The sequence below is a fragment of the Theobroma cacao genome, chromosome 1 (genome assembly GCF_053813885.1).
Source record: "Theobroma cacao isolate CCN51 chromosome 1, ASM5381388v1, whole genome shotgun sequence".
NCBI lineage: Eukaryota > Viridiplantae > Streptophyta > Magnoliopsida > Malvales > Malvaceae > Theobroma > Theobroma cacao.
Genome location: NC_142639.1, coordinates 9011705 through 9024714, shown reverse-complemented (window position 1 = coordinate 9024714; position 13010 = coordinate 9011705).

Below are 13010 nucleotides of genomic sequence, written 5' to 3'. Positions count from 1 at the left end.
ATGCTTTAGCGGTCAGATCCGGCCATAAGGAGCACCAAATCAACGCTCCATTATGTCAATCACATCTTTAGTGGTCGGTTGGTGAAAAAAAGGAAAAAAATTGAAAATACTAAAATAAAAAAATTAAAAAAATTAAAAATTAGTACTTTATTTGTTATAATTAAAATGAAATTTTAATTATAAAAATAATATTGAAAATTTTAATTATAAATTATTAATATTTTTAAAATAAAAATAAAGACTAAAAATAACATAATTATATATTATAATAAAAAGTATTTTTATTTGCTTATTTTTAAAATTATTTTATTAAAATAATAACAATTCATATCTTATTTTATTTTTATAAACTGAATTATTTTTATTTTATTCTATTTTTACGAAATAATTATTTCATTCTTACCGTATTTTATTTTGCAAATCAAACATACCTTAAGTTTTATATGTTGAGAGCTGCATTCTTTTATGTATGAGTTACTTTTACAGATCAGGTGGTGGATTCTTGGACTATAATTTTGACGTTGCATATTGAGTTTGCCAAATCCAAAGTCTTCTCAAGCCCATAAAGGGTTGACGAGGAAGCAACTCAAAAAGCAGTAGCATTTTTTTTTTCCATTTTTGGTACATCCGGACAAGTAGCAATTCTAAAATTACATTAATTCGGTTTTAAAGTTTTCAAAATTAAATTAATTGAAATTGATCAAATTATAATATAAAAAAATTAAACTTATTTATCTTGATTGATTCTAGTATATTATAAAAATATTAATAATATTTATATAAAAAATATATTATTAATAATTAATTTTTATCAATTTAATTATAAATTTTGAATATAAAAAACTAATCAAAATAATTGAATACATTGTTCCTCTTGATAAAAGCATGTGCTTTTTTTTTGTCTTTTTGAATTTCGACCCATTAACAATTTATTTGAACTTCTTTTCGGTATATGTAATGGTCATATCCTCCTCAATAGGCACTTTAATAATTTCACCAGAATCAAAATTCTATCATTGTTTGCTATAATTCTCTTCAGTTCAAAGATGATCACTCAAACTCTCAAGAGTTATTTCCTCTTTCTTGTACTTCAAACTTCTTTTAAAAATTTTATTAAAATAATAATAATTAATATCTTATTTTACTTTTATAAATTGAACTATTCTTCATTTATTCCATTCTTGCGAAATAGTTATTCCATTTTTATCATATTCTATTTTTCAAATCAAACATACCTTAAGCTTGAACTACGGCTACGGCTAATATTTTTCCCTTTCGTTTGCCATTCCACTTAAGATTAAGCACCTACTCTCGTTTAAAAAGCCATGTCATACCTTCCTTCAAATGCAACTGTGACATGTCCGTTTAACATAACGTGGATTTCAAATCTTTCTTAAAAGTGAAGAATCCATATTCTTAAAATACCACTAGAAATATTCTCTTAAAAAGATTGAATCACCTCTGGTGGGAGGAGGTTATATGAGTGGAGATTCTTAGTCCAAGCTTTGGTGCTCTACTCTTTTATTCAACAACAGCAAATAAGTCTTTTCCCACTTCCTGGGATTGACTTCATAAATCAAATTTCTCAAGAATTCTCTCCTATTTTATCCAAAGAAATAAAAGGAAAAAAGGGTAAAGATAGAATCAAGAGAAGCATGATTGCCATTCAAGTGTTTCACCTACAGACATAGGGATGATATCACCAAACGAAACTGAGAATGACTCCGAAACCTTCCATGAAGTCTTTATCAATTTAATCTTTGAGCCATTCCTTGGTAGACCGTAAAAGTCTAGTCCATTGAAGCTTGTAAATGCTTCTAATTTATCAAGTGCACCTGCCTACAATAAACAAGAAATGACTTGAGGTAGATAAAATTGAAATGGATGTTCAGCTATCTGAGTATTCAATCACCCAGAAGAAAGTCTTGTATAGATTAACACCAAGAAGTAATAATTGTACTGAAAACAATTGTATTATCCACCTGTCTAACTGATTATAAAATACAATTTACCTGTCTAACTAGGCACGTTACGACAGATGACGACTCCACTGGGGAGTAAAGAGAGTCAAGCCATAACTAATCATAAGTTATCCTAGGTCTTAAATAATTTAGTGTTTTCCTTAATCTCAAGCATTTACTTTTACTATTATTTGTTGTATTTATTGTTTTGATTATTGTTATTGCCATTTAATAATTACGGGGAATTTAGGATAGATGGATGTGAGATTATTGGTCCAAAGTCGATATATTCCTTCACACACACAACACATCTTGCATTCATGCATAAGCCTTCTACCCGGGTTTTGTCCTTAGTTAGGAGGGGGTTAAGTAGCTACGCTCTCGTGAGATAGAAAAATGAAGAACCCAAATGTAGGAATGATTCAATATTTTTGACTAGATGATTTATGGCATTTAGCTTTGAAATGAATTAAGTCTGGAAACAATATGATAGTCAACAAAGTGACATAGTAATAATGTTCTGTCATCCTGTCACTTATTGCTTATTATTTGATAAGCCTGTATAAATACATTCTGTCAAAAATTTGAACCCTTACATGTCATTTCTGCATGACAAGAATAAAAACATGCTGAGATGAATAATAAAACTATACACACGTTAAGGGAGAGCATACACTTAGGGGGAGGAAAACCACCATTTTGTGCAGAACTAAAAAGAATAAAAGGACATTGTGTTGTTAATCAAGGAATGTTTTGTCATCATCAAAAAATGTGAGTTTGTTGGCTCCATTAGTTTTTGATGATAATAAAACATTCTCATTCATTTGTGTCTAATATCTCCATTTGAGTGTGCAAGACAAATATTGTATGCAATAACTAATCAATCATTCAAATGCACATATCAAAGAGCATAGGAATAAGGAAGTCACAATTGATCAACAAGACAGAAGCCCCTTAATTGATTAATGAAGAGTTAGTCAGCTAAGATTTAAATCAAAAGTCGTCGGGCTGAAGAGTATTGAGAAACAAACCAACTTAGTCAACCAAGGAATGAGTTAGTCGACTAAGTGCACACTGCCAGAAATTGGGATCAGAAGACAAGGACAACTTAGTTGACTAAGAGCATTCTGCCAGAAATTTTGAATTGTGCACTAGAAGACAGATTAACAGCCATAATTGCTACCAAACTATTCCCAACGATCAAAAACTGTCTAACTCACATCAGAGTTGATTTTTCAAGTATAAAAGAGGGTTCCAATGGCTAGAAATGTATTGAAGGCTTTCAAGAACACACAAAAGAGCTGAAAAACTAGAAAACACTTGTTGCTCATTTACTGCACTCAACTCCTATCTTTATAATTGTGAATTACACTTCACTTGGTACCACTTAGATCAATCTAGTGATCATAGGTACACTCTCATCACTTTTCTCTTTGTATTCTTAGAGTGAGTAAGTCACTCTAAGGGATTGATTCAAGCTAGGATTGTTTGATTGGGTATAGGTTCTAACTTAATCTTGAAAAGTTAAGTGTTGGGTTTTAGTTTATCCCGGTAAAAACTATTGTGAAAGGTTTTGGCTAAGCTTGGTAAAGCCATTGTAAAACTTAGTGAAAGCTTGTGAATTTCACCATTTATAATGGATTAGTTTAAAAAATCCTTGGTTGGATAATCAAGGTAGTGGATGTAGGTCTTGGACTGAACCACAGTTCCTGTGCATTGTCTACTCTGTTTTTATTTTCATTGCTTTTCAATTTAGTTTTTCATCTTTCCAAGAGCCAAAAAATACTATTCACCCTCCCCTCTAGCCATTTATTTAGGACCAACAGGTAGGGCACTATAATATATTGCTGCTTTCATTTTTCAAAAGTGTAAGTTGAAATAGCTCATAGATCCCTATTGACATAGCCTTTTCTTGTTCTCTAAATTGTATTTTATAATCAGTTAGACAGGTGGATAATGCAGTTGTTTTCAGTTCAATTATTACTTCTTGGTGTTAATCTATACAAGACTTTCTTCTGGATGATTGAATACTCAAATAGCTGAACATTTCCATTTCAATTTTATCTACCTCAAGTCATTTCTTGTTTATTGTAGGTGGGTGCACTTGATAAATTAGAAGCATTTACAAACTTCAATGGACCAGACTTTTATGGTCTACCAAGGAATGCCTTGAAGATTAAATTGATAAAGACTTCATGGAAGGTTCCGGAGTCATTCTCATTTTTGTTTGGTGATATCATCCCCATGTCTGTAGGTGAAACACTTGAATGGCAATCATGCTTTTCTTGATTCTATCTTTACCCTTTTTTCCTTTTATTTATTTGGATAACATAGTAAAGTATTCTTGAGAAATTTGATTTATGAAGTCAATCCTAGGTAGTGTGAAAAAACTTACTTGTTGTTATTGAAAAAAAGAGTAGAGCACCAAAGCTTGGACTAAGAATCTCTACTCATATAATCTTATCCCACAAAAGGTGATTTAATCTTTTTAAGAGAATATTTCTAGTGGAATTTTAAGAATATGGATTCTTCACTTTTAAAAAGGATTTGAAATCCACGTTATGTTGAGTGGACATGTCGCAATCGCATTTGAAGGAAGGTATGACATAGCTTTTTAAGCGAGAGCAAGTGCTTAAGTTTAAGTGGAGTGGCAAAGGAAAAGGAAAAATATGAGCCGTAGGCAGTAGCAAACCTTCGCGTCTCCGTTGACTTCAGTAGCCATCGGATCTACTCATTCTGGCTACAGCACTCTCCCATCAACATCGAATTTGGAGCTTCGAGCCACCACTGAAATAATCAGGTAATTTATTCATTTAGTAGGATTTGTTGCAATCCGCATGCATAGATACCAACTTGTAGATGACCTGTTTAAGAAATTGTCCATAAGAATGTTACTCTCAAATAATCATTTTATCCAATACAATGCACTACACAAATAATCGTTAGGATTCGATGCATATTTCCCTAATGCTATGGCTTCTACTTGAACAGACACATCTGAGAGAGGGGGACTCTAGGTTGCTTGAACCTTCTAGAATGATAAATATGTTGGTTCTTCTTAGCTAAGTATGTACCTTCTTTGTTATCCACTTCCATCATTTCTTTCTTTTCACATTATTTTTCCTTTTTTCCATAAAATTAGAAAAATAGGAAAACATATTTGCTTTGAATGTTTTTGCAATCTGATGATACAACTATTTTGGGTTTTTGAGAGCGAAGGAGCTTAAGCAGATTCTTTTGTAATGCTATGTTTGTTGCTTTAATTAGGTTTACGAATCATTGATAAAATCAGCAAAGTAATGATAAAACCAGTAAAAGAATGAAGGAAAGGTCGAGAGACAATTGAGAGAAAAATGATTTCTCATTTTTGAATTAGTTATTACAAGGGGTATTTATACAAGCAACTAACTAACATTAAAGATAACTGACAATTAACTTTTACTAATTACATTAGCATGGTAAAAGGAACTAGTAAAATAGTAAGATAGTAAAAACACACTCTAAGCTTAAAATAAAATTACACGTGTCCTGCTTCTTCCTAGACTTTACAAATGAATAGTCTTCTGATATTTTGTTCTTCGATTATAGTCAGTAGCTTAACCTTTTTCAAATAACATATGTACTTGAGGTCAACCAATGTTAGATTCTTTTGCTATGGCAGTTGTAACAGATGACAAAAAGAGATTCCAGAAAGATGTCATTTGTTCTCATTGTAATAAGAAAGGCCACTCAAAGGAAAAATGTTATAGGTTGATAGGTTTTTCTAATGATTTCAAGTTCCATAAAGGGAAGAATGCATACATGAGAGACAAGTCGGTGAATAATGTTTCACTCATTGAGGGTAAACAATCTGTCATGGAGGGGAAACAGCCTGCACAGGATGATGAGGTTTTTGGAAATAGTACCATGTTCCAAATGTCACTCATTAAGTAGCAAGTTAATAAGTTGATGAGTCTCTTAAATGAGAATGATATTAACATTGATGATGGTAAGGAAAATCCTACTACTACTCAACAAAGCAAACATTTCTAGTTAATTCTGCATTTGCAAGTATCATTTCTGGTCTCACTTGTTTCAGTAATTCTAATAACTTTCTATCCAAATATCGAAATATGAATACTTTCATGATTAAACATAATTCTTGGATAGTTGATATGGGGGCAACAGATCATATTTCTTATTTTATGAACAATTTTGTTTTTGCTAAACCTGTGTTTAATTGTTTTGTGCAACTTCCAAATAAGGCTAGAGCTTTAGTTTCTCATATTAAGATTGTCAAACTTACTTCATCTCTTATCTTGAATAATGTCTTATGTGTTCCTAGCTTTGAGTTTAATCTCCTTTTTGTGAGTAAACTTACTAGTTCAAAGACAAATTGTGTCTGGTTTACTGATGAAATATGTGTTGTTTAGGATCTGAATTCATGTACGGTGACTGAGGTAGCTACAATCATTGCAGGCTTATACTTCATGCAACTTAATGAAGATGAGCAAGATCTGTCCAAATATAGTTTCAATAAAATCATTGATTCTGTCAATATGTCTTCAGTTTTTAGTAGCATAGTTACGCCTCCCAACTTTGATTGGTGGCATTTTAGATTAGGTCTTGCACCTTCAGAAAAAATAAATGTAATTCATGAGCACTGTTTAGAAGTTCAAATTTCAAAAAACTTGATTTATGAAGTTTGTCTTAGGGCTAAACAAAGAAAAATTCCATTTCCTATTTATGTACAAGATATTGTTAATCCTTTTGAAATTGTACATGCTGATATATGGGGTCCTTATAAGATACCTACTATTTCTAATCAAAGGTATTTTCTTACTCTTGTGGGTGATTTTACACGTTTTGCATGGGTGTTTTTGATTAAATGTAAGTCAAATCTTTCAACCATCATTTTTAACTTCTGTCAAAACTTAGTTTAATACTTGTATCAAAGTTTTAAGGACAGGCAATGGTAAAGAGTTTGATCTTATTGAATTCTATGCTAGGATAGGTATTGTTCATCATCTAACTTGTGTTGAGACTCTTTAAAAAAATGGTAGGGTTGAAAAGAAGTATCAGCATATTTTAGTAGTAGTTAGAGCTTTAATACATCAATCTCGTGTTCCCTTTCATTTTTGGGGACATGCTATTCTTACTGCCATCCATATTATTAATAGAATGCCAAGTAGAATTCTCAATAATTTTACTGCATATAAGCATCTTTATAGGAAACCTCCTTATGCTCGTCGTAGAGTTTTTGGCAGCTTATGTTTTGTTTCTACTTTAGTCAACATAGAAAGAAATTTGATCCAAGGGCTAGTAAATGTATATTTTTAGGCTATCCTAATGGTGTCAAAGGTTATAAGGTTTATGATCTTCTTACCAACAAGGTTCGAATATCTAAGAATGTCGTTTTCCATGAACATGTGTTTCCATTTCAATCATTTGGTACCAATTCCTATGATCATGCATTTTATCAAATATAACATGTGCATGACATAGATTTTGATTTTTTTTTATGTTGTACCTACTTCATTTCCATCCTCTACAACTGCATTTGTTTCCACACCTTCACTTCAATCTTTTAATTCCTCAGATAGCTCAGGAACATCCAATTCAACTGATTTTGTTCTAAATTCTAATGAATAGTCTGTTTCTAGCATAATGTTGACCCTGTAGTTGACTTTTTTGATTCAAGCCTTCCTGACAATATTCCATTCCTGTTACATCTATTCCACCTAGGAGAAGTGACAAACATAGAAAACTATCTAAATATCTTGAAGCTTATGATGTTGATATTTCTAGCTCTTCTAATTCTGTCATTTCACATCCAATTACTCATTTCTTATCTGCTACTCATTTATCTCTTGCACATAAAGCTTTTACTACCTCATTGTCACATATTCATGAACCTAGTACTATTCATCAAGCTATTAAACATGCTTATTGGAGAGAGGCTATGGTTGTTGAACTAGTAGCTCTAGAGAATAGTGGCACATGGAGCACAGTTCCTTTACCTACTAATTCTCATGCCATTGGCCATAAATGGGTTTATAAGACTAAAATGAAAGTAGATGGTCCTATGGAAAGGTTCAAAGCTCACTTGGTTGCCAAAGGTTATAGTCGAGTTGAGGGTTTTGATTATCAGGAGACATTTAGTCCTGTTGCAAGGTAATCTACTGTCAGAGTTTTTCTAGCCTTAGCAACTGCTAAAGGATGGTGTTTAACTCAGTTATATATCAATAATTCTTTTCTCAATGGTGATCTTGATGAAGACGTGTACATGTCCTTACCATAGGGTTATCAATTCTAGGGGGAGTATCCACCTGATACAAAGCTTGTGCGCAGACTACATAGGTCTTTGTATGGTTTAAAATAAGCTTCAAGATAGTGGAATGTAAAGTTTACAGTAGCCTTGATACAATATGGTTTTAAACAGTCTTTATCAGATTATTCATTGTTTACCATGAAAACAAAAAATGGTGAATTCATAGCCCTTCTTGTTTATGTTGATGACATAGTCACTGGCACTAGCTCTTCTCAATTAGCAAACAATGTTAAAGAATACCCGAGTTCTCACTTCAAATTGAAGGACCTTGGAGAAGTAAAATATTTCCTAGGATTGGAAGTGGCTAGATCAGCAGAAGGGATTTCATTTATCAAAGGAAATATGTTTTAAATATGTTGGATGAGCATGATTTTCTGGGTGCAAAGCTAGTGTCAACACCTATAGAATATAATCATAAACTAGAAAAGGCAACTAATGAAGAAAAGTTAACAAATGCTACTGTTTATCGACAACTCATTGAGAAGCTATTGTACTTAACCTTCATAAGGCCAGATATCTCTTATACTGTTCAAACACTTTCTCAGTTTATGGATAAACCAAGGCATATTCATCTCATGGTAGCCTATAGAATATTAAAGTACTTAAAACATTCACCAAGACAAGGAATTCTTTTGAACTTAAAATCAGATTTACAACTGATTGCATATTCAGATAGTGATTGGGCTGGTTGTCCAAATACACGAAGATCAATAATAGGATTTTGCATTTTTATTGGTGAGTCACTGGTAAGCTGGAAGTCTAAAAAGCAATCAGTTGTTGCTAGGAGTTTTGCAGAAGCAGAGTATCATTCTATGGCTGTAACTTGTTGTGAAGTAATGTGGATGAAATATTTACTCTCAGATTTTGGCATTGAACATTCTACATCCATAATGCTCTATACAGACAGCTAATCAGCTATTCATTTATGTAAAAATCCAATTTTACATGAGCGAACAAAGCATATTGAGATGGATGTTTATTTCATTCGTGATAAGGTAAAATCTAGATTGATTAGCCCTATTCATGTCTTGACAACATTACAGGTTACAAGTATACTCACAAAGGCTTTGCAACCAAAAGTTTTCCAGAGACTCCTTAACAAGATGAATGTGCATAACATACACAATTCATCTTGAGGGGGAGTATTGGAAGCTATAGCTGTTACTTAAAGAAGGTTGAGCTACTAACCGTAACTGAAAAACATAGTATCAGAAGATTATTCATCTGTAAAGTCTTGGAAGAAGTAGGACACTTGTAATTTTATTATAGGCTTAGAGTGTGTTTTTACTATTTTATTATTTTTCTAGTTACTTTTACCATGTTGATGTAATTAGTTAAAGGTTAGTTGTTAGTTATCTTCAATGTTAGTTAGTTGCTTGTATAAATACCCCTTGTATTAACTAATTCAGTAATGAGAAATCATTTTTCCCTCAATTGTCTCTTGACCTTTCCTTCATTCTTCTACTGGTTCTATCATTACTTTGTTGATTTTATCAATGATCAGTAAACTTGATTAAAGCAGTAAACAGAGCAGTACAAAAGAATCTGCTCAAGCTCCTTTGCTCTCAAAAACCCAAAATAGCTGTAGCATCATATTGCAAAAACATTCAGAGCAAAGATGTTTTCCTATTTTTTTAATTTTACGAAAAAAAAGAAAAGTAATGTGAGAAGAAAGAAAGGATGGAAGTGGATAACAAAGAAAGTACATACTTTGCTAGGCAGAACCACTGTATTTATCATTCTAAAAGGTTCAGGCAACCTAGAGTCTTCCTCTCTTAAATGTGTCTGTTCAAGTAGAAGCCATAGCATAAGGGAAACATGCACCGAATCCTAACGATTATTGGTGTAGTGCATTGTATTGGATAAAATGATTATTTGAGAGTAACATTCTTGAGGACAATTTCTCAAACAGGTCATCTACAAGTTGGTATCTATGCATGCGGATTACGGCAAATCCTACTAAATGAATAAATTACTTGATTATTTCAGTGGTGGCTTGAAGCTCCAATTTCAATGTTGATGGGAGAGTGTTGCAGCCAGAATGAGTGGATCTGATGGCTATTGGAGTCAACGGAGACGCGAAGGTTTGCTACTGCCTATGGCTAATATTTTTCCTTTTCCTTTGCCACTCCACTTAAGCTTAAGCACCTGCTCTCATTTAAAAAGCCACGTCATACCCTCTTTCAAATGCGACTGCGACATGTCCGTTTAACATAGTGTGGATTTCAAATCCTTTTTAAAAGTGAAGAATCCATATTCTTTTTTCGTTGGACTGAATCCATATTTATTATAGTTTTATATTTACTAGAACAAGGTGACCTGCTTTGACCCATGGGTCACTTTTGTTTTTTGAATATTTACAAAAATAATAATTATTAGTAGAACAATATTATAATAACAAAATAATAAATTTAAATTAAAAAATACTATAATAAATAGTAGTAGTAATAATAAAACATATATAATTATTAATTTACACAAAATAATGATAGTATAGAAATACACAATTTAACAACTCCAATTTATAAACAAATTAAGGTGGGCCTTTGAGAATTTGTTGGGGCCCAAAAAATACACAAAATATACAACATCATTTTATTCCAATTATGTGCCCAAAAATTCTCAAAGGCCCAAATCTAACTTGATTGGCCCAAAAAATGAAAGGCCTAAAAAATTCTCAGGGGCAATGGTAGAATAGAAAGAATAATTTTTCTAGGGAGAATTTGAGCAGAAAAATTCTCTCATTTCAAAGGGCCTAACTGAGAATCTAACTAAATGATTTGCGCAGCTTTAATATTGTGGTAACTTGAAATCTTTGACCATCTTAGATTAGGGCAATCATGGCAGAGGAAGACATAAAATTATAAAAAATTTCTTCAGCTTCGTGACATTATTTTAGAAAGACTAAATTATGTTTTTAGTTTTTGTATTTTAATCTCTATATAATAATAATTCAAATAAATCGAATTTATATACTTTTTAAATTTGTTAATATCAATCAAAACTCTAAAATGATATTATATCAAGACAAAATTTTGCTGGATGATAAATAATTTTGAACATGCAATTTCATTTTGAAATAAATTATATCATACGAGAATTTAATTTCATTTCATTATTTGATTGAATGCAATCGTTTTACCAATCTCCAAAATTGGCTTTAATCCTTTCCTAGTCCAAGGAAGAAACTCTCATTAAACTCTTGAAATGGTAGAGTCAATTTCAATAATTAGAGAGATTTAATTATTTCACTAAAATTGGAATCTCTACGAATTTTATATTTCCTGTATCACCTCATATGAGCATATGCATATAAAAAATGATCCTCAATCAAATGCAGAACAAATGGTGGATAAATTTCAAACTAAAAGAATAATTGAACATCGTGTCCTACAGTGGTTTGACAAAAACCCCAGTCGCATAAAACAAGTTTTATTATTCCAAACGTACAATTTAAATATATACAAATGACATCTACATAATTTACATTTAAATAATATACCCACCAAAATATTTATTTAATTCGTCGTGACTTGATCTTTTTGACTTAATTTCTTCATTGTTGCGATTGATTGTGATCTTTAAAATTTAGTATTCAATTATATAAGTTTTTATCAAATATATTTTTTTACACGAAAGATTTCAACTTTTCAATATTTTTAAAAGAAATATACGCACAATGATCATTAAATTAAATATTTAGATGTTGAGTGTTTTAATAATTATTATTGCTAGATGCCTTGGAAAAATGAAAGCCAAGCAAAATAAAGTAAAAAATGACAACCTAATTGTAAGTTTCTGTAATGTTTATGAGCCCGTAAACTTTACTTCTTGGCATTGAATATATGAAGGTAACTGAAAACAAACAAAGACCCTATTCAACCATCACAATTGTTGATTATCAAAGAAACCGAATAGACTTGTCAGCTTTATTTGTCTAGTTATCATTCAGCAAGGGACATTGTCATGCACATGATTCTAGACGTCATCTCAAGGATGGTGCAAATTACAAAGCTGCAACTTGATGAATGATGATGATAAAGCAAGATAATTAGTGCGATTCTTGATAATTGATAATATGGTCAAAGAAAAAGAACGAAATCCGAAAAGCAAGTAAGGGAGGGGGTTTGGTGTAATGAGAGAAAGGACATGATAAGGACCCGTGTCCAAACTTCATATGAGAGAAAAATGCTTTAGGATATTTGGGCCTTTGAATTTACATTGTAAATTAAGGTTAATATACATAGGCTTAAATATTAAAAAAAAATTTAAATTATTTTATTTTATACAAAAAAATCATATTAATTATCATGTTGCCACGTTTTTTTTTAAAGATGATTTTATTAGTTTCAGTGATCTATATGTTATTATAAGTCTTTTGCTTATTATAATAGACTTTTCATGACACATTAAAATGGTCTGGGCATTGGAAATCTGTACACTTACAAAAGAGACTGTGCAAAAGTCATTGGCAGTAAAGACCAAGAGTCGTACTCCTACCTTGGTTTACTAAAAAAGAAAAGGACTGTTTGCCCCTATACAAAAAATTAGCAAAGTAGTGCACAAAAAGGAATGCCTCAAACAAAAAGAGAGGACCAACCTTGGTTTATGAGAAGCATGCAAATCCTAATGATGAAAAAAAAATTCAAAATAGGTGTTAATCAAATGGAGCTGCCACGATTAGTCGACACCACATAACATAAGCGACAAGCGCTGAGCCTCTTTGACAACATGATCTA